Source organism: Octodon degus, unplaced genomic scaffold, assembly GCF_000260255.1.
Source record: "Octodon degus isolate 3935 unplaced genomic scaffold, OctDeg1.0 scaffold00020, whole genome shotgun sequence".
Lineage (NCBI taxonomy): Eukaryota > Metazoa > Chordata > Mammalia > Rodentia > Octodontidae > Octodon > Octodon degus.
This window is the reverse complement of record NW_004524596.1, coordinates 14,984,775-15,006,758: the sequence shown is the minus strand read 5'-3', so window position 1 is coordinate 15,006,758 and position 21,984 is coordinate 14,984,775. Positions and strand designations below refer to the sequence as shown.

The window sequence follows — 21,984 nt, the reverse complement described above, 5'->3', positions numbered from 1 at the left end:
AGCCACACCAGTCCCAGGAGAGGGACTATCAGCCCATTTTAAAGATAAAGAAACTGAGGGTCAATGGGACTGAGAATTTGAACCCAACTCTGTCTGGATTTATGCACAATATCACACTGCCTGAGTGAAAGAACCTAGACACCATCTGTAAAATGAGTACAATGGCCCAGGAAGTGGGGAGGCTACCCTGTGGGTTCTTGCTGGGCCAGCATCAGAACTCAGAGAAGACGACAGCCAGACAGGGCTGGGAGACAGCTCAGCAACATAAGCACCTGCATGGCAAGCGCAAGGTCCCAGGTTTGATCGCTGGTACCACAAGAAGAAGAAGGGGGAGGGGGAAAAGGAGGGGGAGGGATGGGAAGGGGTGTGGAGGGGAAGAGGGTGAGGGTGGAGGGGAGTCAGAAAGCAGATTTAAGGAGCTATCCATCCTGTAATACAGATGAGTAGAGATAACCAGACAGTGAGCAAGGATTTTGAGAAAACTTAGACATACACAGACTAGACTCACGTTCCCTTGCATTTACAACCAACTGATTCTGAGAAAGTATATAACCGATGTAGGCTTCAGATCACTTACTCTGGACCAGGGGATCTATGGTCCCTTCCAGCAATGAGGGGGAAAAGAACTTGACACTGTGGCACTCCAGACTCCTCGGGGCTCAGGAAAGGGTAATGAGGAGCCATTTTGCTATTTCGTAAAGAATCAAGGAAAGCATACGTTACTCGGAGCCCACACGGCAGACAAAGCTCTTCCGGCCATGGCAGGGGAAGGAGGCGCCCTGTGTCAGCTGCTGGCTGTGCGCAGCCCTGGATCACAGTCTTTGATTAATAGAAAATAGCAAACAAGTTGTCATGAGGGAGTGTAATTTACTCCCGTGGCTGGGGAGAGGGAGGCTAAGCAAAGACACTGCCACCCTGGGCAAAACGCGCCTGGAGATGGGCTCCGAGGGGCAGTGGGGTGCGGGGTCGCGGGAGAGCTGCTGGGCTCTACAGGAAGCCATCCTGCGCAGCAGTGTCTGCTGGACGAGCTGGGGAGAAAAACAGGGCCACACATTTTAAGTGTTCCTTCTAAAAACCGAGACACTACGGGGGAGAAAAAGTACGCGTACAGCTGGAGGCAGGAGGAGGCCTCACCTCCCACAGGCCCTGCGAAGGCGCTGCCCGCCAGCCCCGCTGGCCGGTGTTGGGGTGAGCCCGGGCGCCCACGAAAGGCCCTGATGAGAGGCAGCGCCCGGCGGCGGAGCACCCCGGACGCAGGCGCCACCGCGGCTCGCGGGCTGCGGGCTCCCGGGCTCCCACCCGCACGCACGCACGCACGGAGGGGCCGGCGGGCGCTGGAAGGTCTGCCGCCTCGAGTCCGCCCCTGTCCGCGCTGCTCGCGGAACTCTCCACCGAGGAGCGCTTCACTTCCGCCAGGACAGCCCTCTAGGTCCGCTCGAGCCCAGAACAGCCATTCACTAGAAAAACAAGAACAGAGGGACGTCCGGACGGTGAAATGACACTGCGGGGGTGAGACCGGCAAAACCCGCAGTGTGGGAAACCAGGCAACACAAATGGCTAGCTTTTAACAAAACGAAACTTGGCAAAAATCGAAAAGGACACCAGGGATACAGCTCAGCGGCATTAGCGCCTGCCTGGCAAGCACAAGGTCATGAGTTCGATCCCCAGCACCACAAAAAAAAGGGGGGGGAGAGACTTCTGAATAAAACGAGAATGTAAAAGCATCCACCAAATGCAATGCAGACTTTCCTAGACTCATTGTCCAAACTCACTAAGTGTTTACGATTTATAAGACAATTAGAAAACTTAATACGAATTAGGTATTTGATGATATAAAAGAATTTGTAATTTTTAAAAGGTGATAATGGTGTTGTGGTTATTTTTTGAAGTATCATATTTTGAACACATACAGATATATTTACAGGTGCAATGTGTGAAGTCTGAAGCTGTACTTAAAATATAATTTGAAGGGCCGGCCAAATAGTTCAGCGGATTAAAGCACCTGCAAACAGGCGCAGGGGCCGGGGGTTCAATCCTTGGGCCTGCAATGCCAGCCCTGCCCCTGGGGCATGCTGAGATGGCAATTGAGATTGGGCATGGTAGCATGTGCCTGTAATCTCAGCTCTTGGGAGGCTGTAAACAGGCGGATCACTATGAATCTACCTGGTAGTAAGACCCTGAATACCCTGTACACCCTTCCCTAAAATAAATAAATAATATATATATTAAAATATAATCCTACTTAAAATAAATTATATGACATTTTCACTGTATTAAATTATATTATTACTAACTTACATTAGATAGATAGCCTTATAGGAATAGGAATTTTCTAAAAGCATAGTCAGATGCCCCTTGACTTCCATGGGGTTTCAGACGAAGGAGCTACTGCAAGTTGAAAATACCATCAGCCACAACACGCCCAGCACACCCAACCTGCCGAGTGCCACGGCTCCGCCGCACACACAGCAGAGTACCTGGGGCTGGGCTGCTGCCCCCACCCAGTGCCAGGATGGCTAGCCCCGCGAACCTGGCAAAGTTCCAAATTCCACCCATGAGCCAGGAACCGCAGAGCCCCATGCTCAGGAGGCTGAAGCAAAAGGATTATGAGTTCAAGACCAGCTGTACTACACCACGAGCTCAAGGTCTGTTTGGACTAACTGAAACCTTGTCTCAAAACCAAGTAACAACAAATTCAACATATGGCTTAAAACCAAATGTATATCTCCATTACACCATCATAACATTGAAAAAAGTCCCAGTCAGGGACCAAACTTTCAGCTATTAGTGATTTTTCTAGGGGGAGAAGGGACTGAAGGGTTGCACCTCTTGTGGGGTGTGGTTGTTGTTGCTATGTTTTGGTGCTGGGTCTCACTATGCAGATCGGACTTGAAGTGATCCTCCTGTTTTCAGCCACCCCAGCACTGGGATTATAGGCTTGCACTACCACACGGGTGGCCAGCTCAGTGGGCCTGGGGGAGGGGCCTGTGAGCCATGTGGTGCTGGGGATCAAACTCAGGTCTCTGTGCTCATCTAAGCAGGTGCTTAGTCCACTGAGCTATTTCATCGGCCCTTGTTTTCACTTTACATACTTGCTTACATCTATTCCACGAAGCCCATCTTCCACTTCATTTTTAGATGGACCACAGGATAAGTACAGTGACTCCCGGAGCCCCGGGCTCTCAAAGGCTCTGTCATGGACCCTCCCCCCATGACACTTGATGCCATTCAGCTCTGGCAGGCCTCCCCTTGCACACAGATCCCCTGGACTACGGCGTCTTCCTGGCATCCTCCCCTAGAGCTCCCACCCGCGCAGCTTCCCACATTCCAGCTCCAGGCCCTCCCCTTCACCCGGTCCACACTGCTGGACCAGCCTCTTCTGCAGACTATCCAGAACCCCATAAAGTTCTGCCAAGGTGTCTGCTTAATCCCTATCACACCAAGACGGCCTCATAAATGGCTGGATACATATTAGGGGCTCGGGTGGGTTCCAGGTCACTTTCCCCTCCTGAAAGTTAGTTTTTCTCATCCTGAAGTGGGAGTTCATCCTACCCCACTGGACGGCTCTGTGGCGCCTTGCACCTGTTTCAAAAGTGCCACCTGGTGTGCGCATCAGAGTGGGAGACGTGCAACCCCGAGCTTTAGGAGACGGAAGAAGCGGACATAAAATCAACATGGAGCTATGCACTAGGAAGAACACAACCCAGACTGCCAACTAGTTTAAATATTAATAAATAGAAATACAGTGCTCAGGGTCAGGAGGAGGAGCCCTGAAAGTCACACTTTAAACTCCCACTAGGTGGCAGTATTGTTTTCTTGTCATTATGCAAATAGAGGGGCGGGCCTTCAGCAAGGGGAAAGTCTTTCAGATGGAATGATACAAAAGAGAAGTATCTATGTGGACTGCCCTATTATAGCGGACCAGAGGTTCCGCTGAGGAACATACCATCTTTGACCTGTACTACTGGAAATGGCACTGAGGATCAGAGGTCTCTACCAGACAGGGACAAAGGTGTGGGTGGGCAGGGGATGCTGATGGAAACGGCGGCACCGTCTCGCACAGGCAGCACCAGCCAGAGGTGAGAACTTCCGAGAAGTCCACAATGTGATTCAGCCCGAAAAGCAACATTCCCATGGGCCTTGGACACGGGGCTCTTGGTGGCGGGGACTGCTGTGGAGGTCAGTTTCCAGGGAAATACACTTGGGACAAAGAGGATGCGCTCTACCTCCTGCTCTGCGTCCCCTGGCTCAAGCTCTCTCCCTAGCTCCGCATCTCAGGACCAAGCCTCACCCTTTCCCGCTCACAACAACATCTTCAGCACTCGGTGTAACCTCCACCAATGGAAGAGCACGGGTCTGACCGCCACCTGCGAGCCACGGCCTTCAGAGAGCACTTAGGCTCTCACCTCCCACCCTCACTCTGGCCCAGTGCTGCCAAGGAACCGCAGGGACCAGGGAGCTGCGCAGGCTTACTCGGCCCCTGGCCCCCCTCCGAATCCTCCGCACCATGCACTGACCCCTGCTGGAAAGAGTCCACCGGCCCACTTGAAGTCCCCGGGCCGGACGTTCTGCCCCATCAAGCACCCTTGGCTTAATATGTATGTCAAACCATTAGTGCCATCTTTCCTCTCCTGCACGACCAGAGCCCTGGGAGTGCAAGGGCAGTGTCACGGCCCAGTAGGAGTACTGCAAACTGAGGTTCCAGTGGGAAGGACAGTGCAGTGGCTGAGACAGCAGAGTGCTGCAGTCAGACTGGGCTCCAAACCTGACACTAGCCTGCGCTGTATGACCTTGCGGGAGTTACTCGACACTACCACCTCCACCTTGGTTTCCCGATGAGGAAACAAAGAAAGAACTCACAGCACAGTTGTTGTTGTGAGGCCAGAAGTGTGTTTGGCAGGTGACAGGCATAGAATGGCCACCAGCTGAGGGGCCTAAGTAAGTCACATCACCTCTTGGGCTTCATTTTCTTTACTGGAAACCTTGAAGGAGAGAGAGGGCAGGAGAGGGAGAGCTGGACAATGTTTTCAGATGTCCACGGAGGCTCTGAGACTCCATGTTTCTCTGGAACATCGACCCCACTTCCCCACAGTGCCCAGCTAGCACACGCGTGGCTGAGGAGAGAAGCCAGGACCTGCCAAGGCCGCCTCATGCCTGGCCTCCCCGAGGAGGGCTTCCTGATGCCTCTCCCGTCCACCCCTCGCCTTGCAGGCACAGGTGTGCCGTTCACGTGCTCCTTACCCTTGCCTCCTCATACAGCTCCTGAATGTCAGCTGAGCGCTGGATTGTAGATTTCCATTTCCAGTTTGCAGGTGAGCAAGCTGAGATTCTGGGAGCTTTGTCTATTCATCTAAGACCCACAGCCAGGAAGATTCAAAGCCATGGTCTGCAGAACCTTTACTCTATACCCTCATCTGGCTTTCGATTTAACAGTGGATGCCAAAAAGAGGCTCTCTGCACTATCTACGTGAGTTACGTAGCACAGCCAGAATTCAAGGAGTGCACATTGAAGCTAAGCTGGTACGAGGGCGAAAAGTCCTTGTGCACCACACACCTCTGTCCAACGACCCCCTTCTGCCTGTGCTCGGGGGAGCAATCCCGGGAGTGTGCTCCACATTCCCTTGCTTATTTTCTCTTCCTCAGTTTGCATTAAAGTAGCATATTCTGGATTCACAGAAGAGTGCATGAGACGGTACCTACAGAACCAGTGCCACTAGCAAGTGCTGGCACTATCAAGCGCTAGCACCCTTGCCAGTCCTGGGACCCTGCACTCTTCCCACGTCACCACACCATGCTGTGCCACACCACACCGCACCACCCCACCCCACCCCCTCTACCCTACATCACACTGCACTACGCTGCTCTTAAGGGTGCCTCATCTTGCTGCTCACAGTAAGAATGTTCGCATCGAGGCTGGTCCTTCCATCAGCTAAGGTACCAGGTCGGATGGAAGGCTGATATCCAGGAACCACATGTGGCCTTCCTTAACCAGAATGACAGTGTAAGGGGGTGAGAAGGGGCTGGGCAGCTAGCGAGTACTGTTGAAACCGCCTGCACTGTTCTGGTTTGATCATGTGAATTAACCTTTCTCACAAGCAGGTCTCAATTAAAAGCAAACATGGAGAAGTTTGTAAGCAGACTACCTACTGGAAAGTACTGAGGTTAAGATCACGTTAAAGAAAAGCAAGGTCATACACAAGAGCGTATGGGCTGGGTCGGTTTAGAGCTAGGACTCTACAGAAGTCGTCATCCTTCCTTCTTGAGTGGGCAGGTTTCTGGTGGTTCTTCTGAGTGGGCAGTGGCAGCTTCAATTCTTCTCAGGTCATCTGGTAGGCACCAAACACACAGAAGCACAAGCACGGAAAAGTGGGGCATTCCATAATGCCGTCCAAGCCCTGACCGCAAGGAAAATGTCACAGAATGGCCCGGAAACGAGCGAGTCCCATTCAGTCATCTCAGAGGTCATTCTCAGGCCCACATAACGCGTGGAACTCCTCGTCTAATTAATCACACTGGAAAGCTGTATTCTATTTCTGCAAAACCCCGACAGTATGTAAAGTCCCAGCCGTGCAGAAAGGAGAACTGCCTGGCCTGCCTGGCACCGGCTGAGCTTTCCACACATACCTTCTCCACACTTCAACTCAACCTCCTCCACCGCCATGATGAGACTGAGGCTCAGGAGGTGAGGAGCCCTGCCTGGGTCTCTCAGCACCTGAGATGGGCAGGAAGAAGAGATGCCCTTGAATGACCACAGCAAGCATCAGAGAAGCCTTCCCATCTCCATGGAAACCTCCAAAGCACACACTTCTTTGGAACCCAATGTTCTGAAAGGTGCGCTCGATGATCCTAATTATCTCCTTCTAGTAGCAAGGGGGGGGGGGGCCTGTCCTGGCCTCTCTGGGCAACACGAACATCTTCTTCCAGCGGGAGAGCTCCCACAGCGCCCGGCCTCTGGTCACCAGGTCCTCTGAATTCAAAGACGTCTACCTGGTCAGAAGCAACTACGGCCAGTTCCACACTGCTCCTCCTACCAGGGCCTGAGCTCCAGTTTATCTTACTGTCCTCATTTCTCTCTCCTCATTGTTTTTATTTTTACTTTTTTATGAGAATCATACTAAGCCCCAGACTGGCTTCAAACTCACAATCCTGCCTCAGCCTCCCCAAGTGCTGGGAATATAGGTGTACACCACCATACCCAGTTTTTCTCTTAATTTTAATTCTTAACAAAGATGCACATTTATACAGTAATTTTTCCTTCCAAACAACCAGCTGAGGAACCGCACACAGCACACAGCTCAGATTGTATTTAGTCTCTAATCTGTGCAATTGTAACAGCCGTATTTGTGTCTCTAATCTATACATCTGTAACCCAGCCACACAGTGTCAATGAACGATGGAGATGAGTCCTGAGAAGTGTGTGGCGAGGCAAAGCTGTCATTATGTAAACATCATCCAGGGTGCTTACAGAACCAAATCAGCTATGACATCACTAGGCAATATAATCTCACATGACCTCTGTCACACTGTCATGTGGCCTGACTGTATTCGTAAACTTGGTCTGGTGTATCTAATCTCCATGTGTGAATTCTGTGGCCCACACATTGCTGACCCCACCTGGATCCAAAGGGTGGAATGTGTGCATATGTCCTGAAGCAGGAAGGTGCCAACAGGGGACAAGAGCCGCAATCCCCCCCCCCCCCAGACCACACTGCCCTGCAGTCTCTTCTGCTAAGCTGGCTGGGACGGAAGGGCCTGGGGAGGTCCACAGCCCGGCTGCTGGGTGTCTGGAAGCCCTGGATTGCAGAAGCTGGACTTTGTTCAAAGGTCACAACACATCCAGTGAACGCCCATGTGGGTGCAGTCACAGCCATGACAGCCTCAAAGGAAGCAGAGTGTGATGGTGCACACTGGCAGTCCCAGCATTCTGGGAGGCCGGAGACAGGAAGGCCACAAGTTCAAGGCCAGCCCAGGGAACATAGCACCTTGGTGAGACCTTGTCTTAAAACATTCATAAAAGGACTGGGGACGCAACTCAGTGCCAAGGCTCTGGGTGCCATTCCCAGTACAAGAAAAAAAAAAAAAAAAAAAGACTTTCTGGGAAGTCTTCAAGGGACAGGCTCATGTCTGATGGAGGAAAGGAGCAGGACCCAGAGGGTGGGGCCTGAGCACCTACCCTGGGGTTCCACACAGCCCAGGGCAGGAAGAGGCGGGCAGCTAAGCAGTGGAGCTGGCTTTCCCAGGGAGGTGTGGGATGGAGGCTGAGGTCAGGCAGACGAGGGGCTCAGCCCTCGTCTGTCCCTGAGTAACTGGGGTTGTGGACCCGACCTCGGTCTCAAGTCTCCCCTTCCTCCTGGAAAGACACACAGAGCATATGAGAGCACACCTGTGCTGTTTCTGGCACAAATTTCATACGTAGCACATGGGAACGCCCTTCCAGACTTTAAAAAAAAATTAATCATATATATATATATATATATATATATATATATATATATATATATCTCACTAAAGCTTTGGATGGATCCTTGCCTTGGGAGTAAGGCCCAGTCCTGACTCCCCATGGGCCCGATCATGTTCATTCATTCATCTAGTAATAGCTGAAATAACCTACTATGTGCCAGGTACCACTCGAAGTTCTTGGGATACACTGGTGAACAAGAGTGGGGGTTATCTTGGTGGCGTCCGCACTCCAACAATAAACGAGCAGATTATCTTAGGTTTTAGAATGTGGAGAGTACTTGGCAGAAAATAAACACAGCACAGGGACAGGAGAAGGGCATGGGAGAAGGGTGCGGTGGTTTCAAGCAGCGTTCAAGGCACATGTCACTGCGGAGCAAAGACTGGAAGGCAGGGGTCCAGTGACAGGTGGCCGAGGCAGAGGGGACTGCCCCTGTAGATGCAGGAGAGCAGCTCCGTACCTCTCCTGAGCAGCATGAAGCCAGCAGAATGGTTTGGGAATGGAGATCAGAGAGTGAGATGGGGCTGCAGCATCCTTCAGGCAGGGCCGTGTAGGTTGTGATAAAGATTCTGGTTTTTCACCCACGGGCATCTCATGGGATCTGAGCAGAAGAGTGGTATGACCTGGGGCCGTGCTGGCCAGGACCACAGGCAGGGGCAGGCTGCGGGCAGGGGCAGAGGACCACGCAGGAGCTACTGCAGTCCTCCTGGCAAGAGACTGCGGTACCCCGCTGGGGCAGTGGAAATGGGCGGAAGGAATCTGATTCTGGACTGACTTCTTTCTGTGGCCTCAGTTTCCTAATCTGCAATAATTCCACACCCCTTTCCATCCCGAGGAGGAAGGAAAACAAATGCAAACTGGCAACTCCATGGAATGACCTGGGATCATTTCTATGTAAAAATAACTCCCCTAGAAACTCAGAGCAAAATGAATAAAGTCTAACTGTGGGGCAATTTAGTGAGCTTCAGAGGCTGGTGCACGGGGTGGAGCATGAAGAGGGGTGTCTGCATGGGACCCCTCTGCTCCATGCATGCACACACACGTGCATACACATGTGCACACACACGTGCACACACATGTGCGCACACACACACACACACACGGCGGACTTGGAAAACAATCATATGCACAAATGCTAGTAGACTTCCTCCCACAATGCCTGCCACACAGTACAATCTCACAGGACCCCTGTCACTTCTAACTGCTGGGGCCCCTTGAGAATGAATCCCACCTCTGGAGGAGAACACTGCAGATCATCCAGCAAGCAGAGGAATTCACTTGAAGCGCCTACGCTGCTATTGTTGTTTTACTATCCTGTTTGCCATTAGCTAAAACCAACTTCCTTTACCACACCCCGCTGGGGCTGTGTCACTGAGCTTCCTTGGGCCAACTGATACCCTGAACGTAGAGACAGCCTCAGGCACAGAAGGAGCAGGGCCAAGGTGCTGGGCCACACAGGAGCAGATGCCCTGGCTCCAGGGCCCTTGGCCTGCGCAGGCCCCTGGAGGGAGTCAGAGTCAGGGGGACCGAACGTCCCGCCAAATGCATGTAGGAGACAGGATGGGTGAGCAGACAGTGCCAGAAGCCCAGGCCTAACTCCCTGGGCCTGTGGCCTCTGAACATCACATGGGCAGAACGTCACCTGTCACACTGCCCAGCCCAGAGGGTCACACAAAAATACATACCTGACTCCTAAAGTTTAGTTCTCCCCACGGCAGAGGGCCACGGGAGGAAGGGAACGAATGGTGCTTCTGCGCAATGGGAGGGAAACAGGACAGCTAAGGAAGGAAGAGAACTCAGCAGGAAGAAAGGCAGGCAGGCACGGACATGGCAGCTGCACCAAGCCTGTCCTCATGGCCTCGTCCTGCGGCCACAACCCAACTCAACACTCCTTTAGGGCCCCACTCCTCAGTGGGCAGCCAGCAGCTGCAGGAAGCCAGCCTCTGATCATCCCCAAGAGGTCAGGAGTGGGGACCAGTCACAGACTGGATGGGGACAGGGTGGTTGCCTGGTCAAGGACGGCACTGGGTTTCCAGCCAGACCAAAGATGCCTTCGGGAGATGAGAGTACAGCTCTCCCAGTTTAAGGCCAGATGCTGGGCACAGCTGCCTCCCAGAACCACTGTTCAAGCAAGAGGCTGCTTACACCCTTAACGAGGTGGGGCACATCAGGATGTCCCAGTGCAGGACACAGCTCTGGGCCTCACGCCAGCACCTGTGGATACGCAGGACCGCGGGGAAGGGGCAGCAGGCGTCCTCCTCAGTCCCCACTCCCATGCCCCAAGCCTGGCTGAGGAACTACACGGTGGCAACACGAGAAACCCGGGCAAAGTACCAAAATTGCATTCACTAGGAGACACAGTAACTGCACTTCTTCCTCCTCTTGGCCCTGCTGGCAGGCATGAGGACACCCGTCCCTGATTCCTAAACAGCCTCCCCAGGTCCACCGCCTAGCCACTGTTGTCCCGAGCACTCTCTTCTTCTCCTTCTCCTTGAGCTACTTTCATGCCCTGCATCTTCCTCTGCAAGACAGTGACAATGCAGCACAAGTCTAAGCGGGAGGTCTGACCGTGGCCCAGACTACGGGTGGAAGAAGCCATTCCATGGCTTCAGGCCTCAGTTTCTCTGGCTGTCAATGGGGATCATATCTCCACAAGCCCTTAGAAGAACACAATGATACAAGAAAGCCCTGCCCCTTCCTTCAGCCCCTCCCATGGCACACTCTCAGAGCTGGGCGTGATGGAGGCCTTTGTGGCAAGGACTATGCGTGTCACCCAGGAAGCTGCTGCCACCGCTGCTGCACACTGTTGCCTGCCACCAAGCAGTCTGTGCAAGACTTGGGAGCCGAAGGAAAGGAGGCCAGCATGGAAGAAGAGTTGGGGTCTTAGAAACGGGCACAGTCTCTTCCTCTCCCGCCATCGGCCCTGTGAAATCACTCTGCTCTCTTGTGTTTTCAGGCAATTAAGGAACCAGAGCAAGGGCCAGGGAGACAGCTCGGTGATCTAAGTGCCTGCCTGTCAAATTCAAGGACCCAGGTTCGATCCCCAGTACTGCACGCCATGCCAGCCCTTTGCCTAGCTAGTGAGACCCTGTACCAAATAAAGAAAGAAGGAAAAGAGGAGAAGGAGGAGGAGGAGGAAGAAGAAAAGAAAGAAGGAGAAGAAGAAGAGAAAGAAACTGGAACAAAAGTTCTAAGAGACAAAGAATAAGAAAGGGGAGGTGGCCAGGATTTAGTCTACGTCACCATGGGTGGCTCTCAGGAGGAGGCCAAACCTGAGCCAAAGGCAGGGTGTGTGTCACATTTCCCCTGCATCTCCCAGACACCCGGGCAGGGCACTGTGGGGAGAGAGGTCAACCTGTGGGCAACAAGTTCCCCGTCCCTGCCCACGCCAGGACAGAGCATCCTCTCATTAGCCGTCTGAGAGGCTCTGCCCCAAGCCAACCGCCACAGCCTCCGCCCGAGCTGGTGCCTCGCACAAGCACTCAGCGGCCCCCAGAACCAGACCCTGCCTGCTCTTCTCACTCTGCCTTCATCTGAGTCTCCCCTTAGTTTCCCTTAAGCTTCCAGGTCCTCTACGCCATCACCATCTTCACCAGCTCAGGGGCAGGAAGACAGCCTTGCAGAAGTCTGCACTGACCAACTTCTCCTCACCCCCACGCTCATTATTTGCCAGCCAGCAGATCCCTACCTGCTGGGGCCTTTGTCACTGCTGAACACAGAGGCCACCAGACCTCAGCACCCCAGAGCCAAGAGGACACCTGGAGAGAACCCGCCAGCGCTTTCTGACAACTCCTAGCGCAGTCTAGCCGGCCCACCCAAACAATGACCAATCTTACACATTTTCCACCCACATTAATCAGCCCAATAATTCTTTAATGACTTCCTAAGAAAAGTGGTTTTGTTTTTTTTTAAAGCCCTGTTTGTTTTGATTTGGTTGCTCTTTCCCACCCTTGGTTAAGGATCTCGTTGGCCCTACATGGCACAAGGCAGACGGGCTCTTTAGGAAGGAAGAAATAATCTACTGCAGACAGGGCTGTGCTGGTGTCCTGCGGGTCGGGAGAGGGGGTGTGGCTGCAGAGCTGGCACCTCAGCTGCAGGCTTCCTGCCATCTCAATGCCATTATCCACCTATGAAGGGAAGATGACCACAGCTGCCACTTGCCTAAATTATAGGGTATTTCTGTGGGCCAGGGGTGACACTCTGCCATCCCTGCCTGGTCCTCAGAGAATATGGAGCTCAAGCAATTCATCCTCCTACAAGCCCCAGCAACAAGGCTGAAGGAATACTATGTATGTGACATCTGAGCACCTGGCACCAAAATGACAGTCTATGTGACTGTGACAAGCTGGGCAATACAACATTTGCATTTGTGAAACAAAGGGGTAACATCATGCCCCCAAAATACAAAAAGCCACAGTCGGTGGTGTATTTTGGACAGAAAAAGCTTGCTCTTTACTCTCCTGATGCATCTGTGTAGTAATTCCAGACTGCCCCAACTGCTCTGCACATGACCCCATAGACAAGGGACAGCTCTGCAGAGGGGAGGACAGCAGGGCACTGCCTAAGAGGGTTCATGCTGTTCCAGAACCACCTAAGCGGGGAGGATGGAACGCTGGTGATCTCCTGGGACACAATGCAAGAAGACGTCACAGCCAACCTCCTGCAGAACTGCAAAGCCTTGGTGATGGGCATGCAAAGCACCTAGGCACCCAGATATGCAAGTGTCTGAGTGATAAACCGCACAGATCCATGCTTGCTGTGCCCCTCGTGACAGCAAGGAATTATGGGAGACTGGGGCTTGTACGTGTTTCTGCCTGCTGTTCTACGCAGAGTCCCTCCTCACGCATCCCAGTGTCTTGCCCACAGTGCTGGAATTTGAAGATGTGGGGACAAGTCTATGCCTGGCAAATTCTACATGTGTGCAGGTTAAATTATTTCTGATCGATCCTAGACCCTAGGTACAAGCACTCAAAGTGTGGGTTAAAATAAAATAACTAAGCACAATTCTCAGGCTAAAGGCAAGAACTGTGGCTATGGTTTGCACGCTGAATGGCCTCCAAAGTGCCGTGTATGTCAAAGGGTTGGTCCTCAAGATGGTGCTACAGGAAATACGGTCTCTGGGTAGCAGGGCTTAGTGAGAGGTCCTTAGGTCTGCTCAAAGTGGTCTGTGGGATCTGGCCGGGTCCTCTTCCTCTTCTGCTGTCTGGCTACAAAGTGAGCAGCTTGCCCCATCACTGCTCCTGCACCGCCCTTTAATACCCTCACACGGAGCCTAGACATTGACTGGACCCCCGAAACAGTAAGCCCAAGTATTCTCATAAGTTACTTATCTCCAGTATCCACTAGAGTGGTGGAAAACTACACCCCAGGAAGAAAATACCATACAAGCTCATGAAATAAAGCCCCTCCACTTTCAAGACTTAGAGGGGTGCAGACACGCAAGCGAGTTCAGGGACACAGATGCCTAAGTGTGTACACAGACAAGCTTAAGGACAGGCATCCGCACATACACACACACAGACACACTCAACACGCACTCGCTCTTCCCCACAACAAAAGGGGTGTGAGAAACTGGCGACCAAGGTGCTCGTGGGGAGGCAAGAGAGAAATGGTCCTTGAAATCCAGCTTCCCCACAGTTTTCAAGGCGTGAGGTGGGTAAGGACGCAAAGACCTTCACGAAGAGCACACGAGGAAAGTCGACGGCATAGCCAGGCTTTGCTGGCTCCCACGTGCAGCGAAGCCAGCCAGACTCTACACGACTATGAAGGAGCTCATCTGACTGCAGAATTCTAGATTCAGGTTGGCTACCCAGCTCAGCAGTCAACGGGAACAAATAACTGAAGTCTTGTCCCACGGCTCTTCTGTCAGAACTGCCCAGGATCGCCGAGCACTAAAGCCAGGCTTTCATGCGATGAGTTTCATCAGTACAACAAGCACATGAACACACACATCTGCGGCCACACCCTGCCCTGTCAACATGGAGCCACAAAGACATCCCGTCTGTCTGGGTCTCCGGTGGTCTAGGCAGAGATCGGACGCCTTGATGTATGAAATGGTAGTGCATAGATATCTGCAAACTTGTCTTAACCTTTATGATAAATACCATAATCCCTGCAGATATTCAGAGAAGGAACAGATTATTAGAGCTGGAGATGGGTTTTCCTTCATCCAGCACGTAAAGGACTCATAGGATTTAGATAGAGAGGAGAAGGAGCGTACCTGCTTGATAGCCATTCTTATGCCCATTTAGTTCATCTATAATGCAGGTGGGGCTCCTGGGTAGAAAGACGAGAACTGCTCAATATCATCTCAGCCCTAAGGGTCCCTCCGAATTACCCTACCCTCCTACGTCTCTACTTATACTACTGTAGAAGAGGTAAATAAAAGCTAAGCTATCTCTCATTTCTCTACTAAATTGGACAGTGCCGTGAAAGAAGCTCAACTAATAAAATGTGATACAGCGCTGGGCTCTTCCTTCCAAAACCCATGTCCATGGGACTCACACAGAGACCATGCCATTTGGAATTAATCAGATGTCTCTGCACATAATTAGAGTCAGGCCAGGACAGGCAGAGGAAAAAAGCATTCCCCAACTGTATGCTTAACAATGTAGCAGATTTCTGAGGCTTTTTCATTGTCTTGACTCCTTTCCAATTGCCAGAACTGTCAAACTTCCTGAGAGGTCATGTCCACCCCTCAGAAAACATCTGGAGGAAAAAGGTGTAAAAAGCTGGGCAGCCTGAGTTCCTGCCCTGTGACCACAGGCATCTGTGGTTGGTAACCATCCACGAGGCCTGGTCAATAATTTGGTTTCTCACCAGGGCACTGGCACCACTCCCAAGAGCTTCTGAAGACGCATCCTTGCGAGCTTTAACTCCTCTGCTTGGTCTCGGGCCAAATTTTAGTCTTTGGTTTTGGGGTTTTTCTTGGAGGGCTGGCATGGCTTCACATTATCCCCATAAATGTTCTGCATCCCTTGATGCCTCTAGCTCCCCATGATCTGGAAATCAAATGCCCGGGACGCTCCAAGGCGGGGATAAGAGAAGTGTTAAAAACAAAGGCCTAAGTCTTCCTCCAGCGAAACTATCCTGTGAGGAATCGGACAGATGAATCCTCCCAGCTGCCTCCCTTGCCACACCGACAGCAAGATGGCTGAGAGTGAAGACACAGGCCTGGTACGGCTACTGCTTGACCTTTAGTAAGACCACGGAGGATCTCGCAGGGTGAGGGTTTCAGGTTACGCAATTCTTATGTACGTACAGACTTAGTAGGATACGGGCTGCAGACCAGCACCTTCTGTACAAACTCCTCCCATGTGTGCATGCTCTTGCTACAAGAAGGCCCTTCGGACAAGAAGAGACAGAAGTATCCAGACTTTTGAATAAGCCTGGTAAGGGTGCTGAGACAATATATATTTCTGAAATACGTACTCTTGCAGATTTTGAACGTTGCAGAGAATATCAACGCCTTCAGGTAGAGCTTTGGATCCGTTTCTCTCCACCTTCCTTCCAGAAAGGGTTTCTGAGCAAACAGCTGTCTCCACCTTAAGTGTGCAAATGCTATTCACCCAGATCGCTATAAATTTACAAATACACTTGAATGGAAAGCAAATCCTAACACCAAAGTAGGGCACAGTAGTGCCACTTCTCCGAATGTTCCCACAGGTGCCAGCCTTTGTCCTACTGTTAGAAGCTGGAATGTGAGTGACCCCTGGGAAACAACGAAGAAGCCCAGGATATGCTATCCACCCATACCAACAAGTGCCTCCACCAACAAGGCCATTCTGAGGTCTGAAAGCTCATCACTTATTCTTGGGGTTAAACAGGGACACCTCAGGCTCTTCCTTTATCCTACCCCAGTTTGTTTATCACACTCATCTCACTTCCTGTCGCAGGCTCTGTGTATCTGCTCTCTAAGAATGTCTCTGGTGTTTACGCTGGAAAATAAGACAAGAGAACTGCCACAGGGGAAATGGCCACAAAGCTTTTCTCTTCTCTTCTGGGTGAGGACGTGCCACACTGCCTCTGATTCGAGGTTTGCCTTCAGAACGGATCGGGGCCTGCAATGTGCAGAACCAGAACCTTTGTGCAAGGCCTTCGGATTAGTAAACAACAGCCTCTTTTCCTTTCCCTGTCTGATTATCTTGGCCTAAAGCTTTTGGATAAGCAGAAAATGTCAGACTATGGATTCTACAGACCTGAAAACTTCCATCCATTACAGCTCAATATTGCAAACTCCCATAAACACAGACTTACCTTGGGTATCTGCCAGCAACACTGGGGAACTTCTGTGTTTGCCAGACTCCTGAAACCTCTCTCCCATCTCCAATATTGATTTGAATTTGCCTAGCTGCCACCTGGAGGTAGGGGTAGAGGACTCAGGACAAAAGCAACTTCGGGAATTGCAGGTTCGTTGCAGTAAGCTTCCTAGTTCTTTCTACTACCCACAGTGACCAAGCTCATTCATTCTCTTTCCTGAACTAGGAGAGGCTCTACGGGATGAAGAGGGACAGGTTTTAGAAGAAGGGGAAATCCCTTTCTGTGCATTAATACATTCCCGCCAGCCTCAGCCACCGGTGGTACATCCATGACACCCCCATGAAGTGGCTTGTACCACTGACAGCAGAAGAGGTACAGTCATGCAGGGCCAGTCATGGGTGTACCGCCAATGGTACACACCCAGCAGCAAGAGGTATGAATTAGAATTATGAACATGTCAATGCTCTGTGTTCTAAAACACAAGCTCTTCTAAGGGCCTGCTTCTGGGAAGCAACCCTGAGAGCATTCCAGAATCCTGCTGGGTGGTCTCCTCTCTGGGCCCAGGGCGTGTGGGTCAAGGGCTCAGAGCTCTATTTCTAGCACCACAAGAACTTCAGCCAAGACACTTGACCTCTTTTCATAAGTCCTTTGCCCCAAATGAAAGGAAAAAAAGAACAAAAAAGAAGCAAAAGAGAAGAATAACACTTTAGAGAGAAGAACGGGGTATGAAATAGAGCCCTTTGGAGGCAACACGAAAGGAACTGTTGTATCACACACCACCCTGCAGGCAGGGAACAGAATGTGACAATGAGGCCGGCATGGAGAGGGTCGCCCTATGGCTTGAGCGCACAGGGCTTCGCTGTGAAGCACCCCTCAGAACTCCATCCATACTTCACACCGCTCTACACCAACATGCCTGTTCAGCAGACATCGGTCATTGGCTCTGTCTTGCATTAAACATATTATTATTATTATTCCTCCAGAAAAAAACTCTTCAGAAAGTTTGATCTCCAAGTTTATTCATCATGTGGTATCTTCGGCTTAAAAAAAAAAGAAAAGAATCACTGAAGAATTAAGTGAAATTTAATTAGAAGCACATGGTCAAATGTCTCCTGAAGTTTGGCATGACTTACGAACATATGAAGGTTAAGGCATTTCCTCCAACCGGCCTGAAGATTTGTTGAAAACAAGCTCTTGTACATGGATGGGTCTGGAGGGTCTGGCATTGAGCCTGGGTCTGCCGCAGGCCAAAGCCACGGGGATGGAAGTGGTGGCTCCCATGGCCCAGGTACTTCAGCGGGTCTGCTCCAGACAGTAAGGAGACCTGAGAGATGCCAGAGGTCTCTGCGCCTCTAAGGCAGTCAGGGTAAAACATCATGCAAGACATAAGAACATGGTCACAAAACCCAGGGGAGAAGTAAAAAGCAAGGGAAGAATTACAAATATTTTATATTGATTTCAAAATATACGCAGTCCAATGGACTTCCTACACAATTAACAGCAATTGCCAAAGATAAAAATAACTCTTACCATGAGCCTGAGATGTGCAAAGAAACATTTAACTTTACTTCTACATGAGTCTACTCTGGACAGAAGAATCTTCCACAACTTTATTATTGCACATAAAATGGATATGGGGACACTTGGAGACTTGAAACCTACTGTCATCACTAACCCTTTCACTGAGCTTCAGTCTCCCTCTTGGGCTTGGGGTCACCTCCATAGTTTGTACCTAAACATTGGATTCTGGTCACAACAGAAAGGAGCATAATTGGACAATTAATTTATCAACTAATTCTTATTTAAGGTCCCAATTCTGGTTTTAACTGTCAACCATGACAGCTTCTTTCTTGGTTTTTGGTGAAATACATTCATGAATCTCCTCCAGTGAGGTAGCACTCCACCCATACTGCTTGAGTGTAACTTAGGTGTGTCCAGTATTTTCACCACGATCCTTTGGATATTTAATGTCCTTGAAGAGCCCACATGTTAAAGGTTCAGTCTCCAGCCTGGTGAATTAATAGGTGTGGAAACTATAATAGATGGGAGATCTCTAATAGTGGAGACACCCAACTACTGGGGGCAGGCCCTGGAGAGGAAGGGTGAGACCCCAGCCACCAGCCCCTTCCTTGCTCTCTCCCTTGTTTCCTGGCCCCGAAGCAGGCACTTTTGTTGCACCAAGTGCTCGCGCCATGAGGTAGACCTGAAGCAACAGGACCCAGGCCTCACAGGCCCAAAGCAGCAAGGCTAGCTGACCATGGACTGGAAACCTGGGAACCAAAATAACCTTTTTCTCTTTATAAGCTCATTAGTTCAGGTATTGTATTACAGTGAAAGAAAGCTGATTAGCACATTCACCTCCTGACATTCACCTACGCCTGCTTTGCTTTAAGAAATTCAAAAGAAGAAAAACAGGTGACTCTTCTTAGGGAAGAAGGACTTCTCTTCCTCTAAATCTGTACCGTCACAGCGAGAACCTCCTGGGACATGGTAACAGACGTGCTGGTCTCCACCCCACCACCACCTTTCTAGATAAGAACAATAAAGATCTACCCGCTGTGGAGAGACCGCACTGGAGAATGATGAAGTTTCCTCCTAGTTCTGAGTTTCTGTGATTTGATACTAAAAATCAGAAGAAGCCTAAAACATGAAGAAAATGGGAAATGGTACTAAGTAAAAGAAGAGAAACCCCAGGTTTGGTTTCTTAAACAATGGAAGGCAAAGCCACCCCATCTCTCACTCCAGCCCGGGCTCTCCTAGCCAGGTGTGGGACTTTCCCTTCCACAGCAAGGGAGACTGGAGCTTCCCTCGACACTCCTCCTCTAATGACATGACTGGGTCACACTCCTTCCACGCTTGCTCCTTCCTGACTCCAGGGTTCAGCAAGGCTGGGCAGGAGGGAAGCGAAGAGAACAGAGGAGCCCCGGTACTGGAAGCCACAAGAGGAAGCTCTAAAAGAAAGGCTGGAGAATTGCAGACCTCCAGGGCCGAGAACTTTCAAGAAGAGAGGAAATGCACAAGAGCCAAGATTGTTCAGCAAGGACTTTATGCGAGAGAGGTGACCCGTGACCCAAGCCCTCGTAGCCCCTCCACATTTCCGTATGCCCAGCACCGGGCCTGGGCTTGCATAGTGAGGATGAGGAACGTGACAAGATCATTCCAGCTCCTCCCCCTGAGCAGTAGCTTGGGCTCCGCGGGCATGAGACTCAGTTCCTTACCTAAGAAGGGAATGCCCCTCCCAGGCACAGCTCTGAGGCAATGGAGGGTTCCGTTCCGGTCCCACCACTTTCTCACCAAACAGCTGTCTCTCAGGTGTCTGGGTAAGGCACTTAGCACTGCCCCCGGCACAAGGTGACTGCACAGCCAATGGTAACGCAAAAGTGGGAGCCACCCACGCTTCGCTGGTGTGCTGGCCCCACCAAGAGCATCTCTCAATGCAGCTCTTAGACAAAGCACTCTCCTTGCCTGCCGAGGCCAGCCCCAAAGCCCGCCATAAGAGGCAATGGTGATTCCACTGCAAATGTGATCCTCACAAGGTTTCAAACAATGACACACAGCCCAGGTGTCCAAGGAGACCACCCTCCAAGCCCCTGATAATGTGGGTCTGGGGCCATCAAACATTATTGCATCCCACTTCCAAATCAGCTGGGAACAAAATCAGGACTGAACCGCAACAAAGGTGGGAGGGATGTGCCCTGTACAGCTAAACATCGTTGAGCTGCTCACTACTTTCCCCACCTAATGAGATTAGTGGGTCCGTACCCCAGGTGTATCAATTCTTCCACACAGACCCTAGTGACCGAAGATAGTGCAATCCCCATATACTTCAGAAGTACAAAAGCATGACAAAGCGCTGTCCTCTTTCTCTTCTTTTTCTTCTTCCTCATCCTCCTCTATCGACAAAAAAGAAAATCTTAATGTACTTTAAAATATTGTTGATTTTAGAATATTTTGCTGAGTTTACACACCTTTAATATTCAATAACGGAACTTAGGAAAAATGGGGTATACCGATGAATGTCCATTTTGTATATGTGTATTCAAAGAGGTTGGGATAGATATATAGTTGTATTCTCTTAATGAATAGAATGATTTGTTCTAATGGTGTTTGTAAATGGGATCACAAGTCCGCATCTTGTACAGCAATTAACCACTAAGAAGAATATATGCAGTGTATTATTTGTTGAAACTGTCCTTCCGATATGATTTGAAACTGTCTCATTGCTATCTGTTTGTCAATAAAACTTTGAGAAAAAAAAAAATATTGTTGATAGGATAAAACAGCAGTGGTCTGTGACAACCACTGCCCTGAGAGTGGCCGAGTGGAACATCCATCAGGGGACCCCGGCGATGGAGAAGAACGGGACCCACACAGGCCTGATCCTCATCAATGCCTGATTGGCAGCTGCTCCCCTATGGAAGCAGGAGCATGCTGGGTAGTCCTGAAGGGAGGGCAGGCCATAAAGACAGGGACACCTGGACCCTACTTTTACGATTCTTGGGAAAGACTGCTGGGAGGCAGACAGCCCTGGCTGAAGCAGTAGAGAAGCAAAGGGGTGTGACTCCAGGGACAGAAGATGGCAGGGAGGTCCCATGGGAAGCCTCTGAATCAGACAGAAAGGTGCTTATCTCATACAAGAGGCCAGAGTTTTGCTGAAGGCCCAGCCAACCTTTTGCTGAAGGTCCCAGCCAGATACTGGTCCTCCTCGGAGGGCACGGGGAGCCACAACCACAAAGGACAGGGGAAGCCCAGCGTGCGTCGAGCAGGCCCAAAGCTAGAACCCTAGTGCCCTCTTCTGAATGGGGGCTTGAGAGCACATCTAAATCCTGGCCAGCCCCAGACTCTCGGCTAAATTGGAGATGATTCTGTTATACACTTTTGGAAGTTGTTGCAAGAACAGCACAACTATCACAGAGGTCAAGGGCTCCCGACAGTCACCAAAGGGTGACTACCAACAGCAGGAAGCATTGCAGAGCCCGCCTGCTAGCCTGGAATTCCTTCTGTACTTCCATTCTTTTTTTAAGCAAAAAAAATTACCCTTTTTAGACGTCATAGTGCGCATGAATTTGTCAGTGGCCAGAACAGGTGTTGTAACGCCTCAATTAACACAGAAATGAAGACTGCTGTGCTAAAGGGCGCAGGTGCTGGCGACAAGGCCAGCTCTGGCCCCTGGCAGCAGACATGTGTTTCCACTGGGGCGCCCCAAATGCCAGGACACGTGGCAGCAAATCCAGCACAGCTCTGAGGCAATGGAGGGTTCCGTTCCG

At 50.9% G+C, this 21,984-nt stretch overlaps 1 protein-coding gene across 1 annotated transcript in view; it reads right to left on the bottom strand.

Moving 5' to 3' along the window:
- The window catches only part of Prkce (protein kinase C epsilon), a 503,843-nt gene that overhangs the window by 373,504 nt on the left and 108,355 nt on the right, over positions 1-21,984 (bottom strand). The gene's annotated exons all lie outside the window — the stretch shown is intronic.